This window comes from Montipora capricornis, chromosome 3, assembly GCF_036669925.1.
Source record: "Montipora capricornis isolate CH-2021 chromosome 3, ASM3666992v2, whole genome shotgun sequence".
Classification (NCBI taxonomy): Eukaryota; Metazoa; Cnidaria; class Anthozoa; order Scleractinia; family Acroporidae; genus Montipora; species Montipora capricornis.
This window is the reverse complement of record NC_090885.1, coordinates 682,858-685,357: the sequence shown is the minus strand read 5'-3', so window position 1 is coordinate 685,357 and position 2,500 is coordinate 682,858. Positions and strand designations below refer to the sequence as shown.

Here is a 2,500-nt window from a genome sequence, read left to right as displayed (position 1 = left end):
AACTTGCAACTCTTCCGAGTCCTTGGAACAAAGCTTGGGATTTTAGGACACCAATGTCATGCACAAATATGGACAAAAATAAGATCGAAGCTTCACGCGCGGGAAATGCAAGAGCTACGTTACATCCAAATAAAGAAATTTAAAACTCAAAAAATCCCAGCTCTAAACCAGAGTTATATGCTTCAAGGTCACGAGCTTCTGAGATAATAAAACATTCTATTGCATTACTTTCAATTGGTAATAGTTACATCCATATTCAAATGAGGGTCAAGCCATGTGCATAAATTACGGACTGATGGGGGAAGGATTAGCATTATGGTCGCCGCCTCTGACATCAGCAATGGACACTTTAGCTAGCTGCTTCCGCAATCCGACAAGCAAGAGCAGTACCGCAAACACCTACAATGTCTTGTCCGAAGCGTTTGGCCCCTACTGAAATAGATACATCCACAAACTTGACATATTTACTAATCTTGTAAATCAAAAGGATAAAAGAAAAATTATCAAGCACTCACGAAAGAATTATTTCTTTAAAAAATATCCACAAATCGCTTGGTACGAACATCACAAAAATATATATATATTTTAATATGAATGATCTCTATTCCTTCGACATCTCGACTTGCAGGGTGGTAGCATCTCTAATATAGAGAAATATGATTAAGGGTAATCCAGTCCTAAAGATCCATGTGTCTACTACACAATATGTCCCTAACGCTGAACTACCTGACAAAAAACTAAAGTTTTATGCCCTGGCAAACAGCTTATCAATTCTACTGAATTCTACTGAATTCGACTTTTGTAATAGGATGCACATGGCGTTTGTAAAAATCGAGACAATGAAGCAAATCCAACTGACCGCGTGAATATTTACAGTTCTGAGATACTCTGAGGCTACGTACGAAAAGTCTCCTACTTGCTTTTCGATATGAGTATCCCGATTAGTCGGACGATTCACAAAGGTGACATCAAATAACCTCAAATTGTTCTTGCGTTCGATGAGCTAGAGAGGTGCAGGAAATGATTCCAGTGTTTTTCTTTCTAAAACCATTTCCAAAAATTTCGTGGGCGCAGCAGGACTACAAACAGGAACGCTAAGGGTTAACTCATTTGCAAGATTTAACAAACAAAAGGAAAGGATGCTGATTAATCATGTTCCTTGCTATCATCATTCCTTCTCACGTTGGTCTTTGGAGGGAGACTGGTGCAGATCAAACCAAATGACGAGACTTGAACATTCAGAACATTCCCTCACAGAGAGAAAATATTTGCAGTGTTCATATTTTCCCCCAAATTACGGAAACTGTTTTTCAAGTTAAATCCTGTCACGTCTCTTGAACATCACAGCCAGGGTGGCTCTTACCGAGAGGCCTTTCAATTCTATTTCTGGAAACGAAATGGAAATATAAGCTTTGACATACTAGACAACGAAGACATAAATAAACATATAAAAAAAAGAAGGGCAGAGAAAGGGTAATGATGGCTTAAGTTGGTTAAAAAAGAACAAAACGAGCAAGTCTGATACAACGGTGAAGGAACATAAAATTTAAAGCCAATATTTCAAAAGTCACTGCCTTTCCTCGTCAGCTAGAGTTTTCAGTTACAGGTAATGACTACGTTATATAGCCACAATGGTTTGGTGTTAGTGTGTGTCATCTTTCTTTTATTGTTGTTATGTAAATATTGCCTGGTGTGAAATGTCATAAAATAAGTATCATATATAAAATAAATACCACATATTGTATCATATTATACGCCATATCACCATTCATATTGTAACGCGGTGCATGCTCTTGGAATATTGCCTTTATGGAATATACTTCTTCACCGTTAACACAGCCTTGCTCTTTTTGGTTTTTAATAATATTTATGATTGCTGATAAGATCCTTCACAGGATCCGCTGCTTCTGTTTTATTACCCTGCAGTCCTTGCTTACAAAGTTATAAACTGCGCTACCTTGAATAATGTCACCAAGGGTTAGGGAGGTGGTCTTCATCCGGAGTTGGCAAGGTCTCAAGGGAGGCTTGAGTACTAGCTGCAGTTTCTAGCTCTGAATGTTTCATTGGCACTGAAAAACAGGTATTTTATGTACTACTTAATGTTTACTTCTCATTGAGCTCTAAACTTCTCCAATGCCTGCTGTTCTTCTGTCCTGCACAAGCTGCGAAAAGTGAAGTTCAAACTGGATTTTGCAGATCGAGACCGAGGCAATCGATCCAACTGTTTGACGAGTTTTTAATCGTGGTATTTTTTATAACCCTTCTGGGTAGCTGATTTTTTTTATCCATTACTTTGATGCAGTATTCTATATCAACCAAGTAAGATAAAAATATCGCGTTTCACTGGTGAGATCACGGGAAAACACAGTACGCAAATCTTTCGGCCTGTTAAACTCAAGGACTCGGCAACTTGTCAACGCTGGCCGGAGAAATCTTGTGATGAAAAGACTTTATTTTATCCCTTGCTAGCATCATATCGATACTTGGCGTTAACCCTTTG

At 38.3% G+C, this 2,500-nt stretch overlaps 1 protein-coding gene and 1 long non-coding RNA gene across 2 annotated transcripts in view; both read right to left on the bottom strand.

Moving 5' to 3' along the window:
* LOC138039696 (uncharacterized) overlaps nt 1-2,500 on the bottom strand; it is a 218,669-nt gene that overhangs the window by 173,799 nt on the left and 42,370 nt on the right. The window lies entirely within an intron of this gene.
* Nucleotides 1,786-2,500, bottom strand: part of LOC138041880 (uncharacterized) — an 18,149-nt gene continuing 17,434 nt past the window's right edge. Inside the window, exon 4 of the long non-coding RNA XR_011130883.1 lies at nt 1,786-2,069. This is a non-coding gene — a long non-coding RNA (uncharacterized lncRNA). The remainder of the gene's footprint in view (nt 2,070-2,500) is intronic.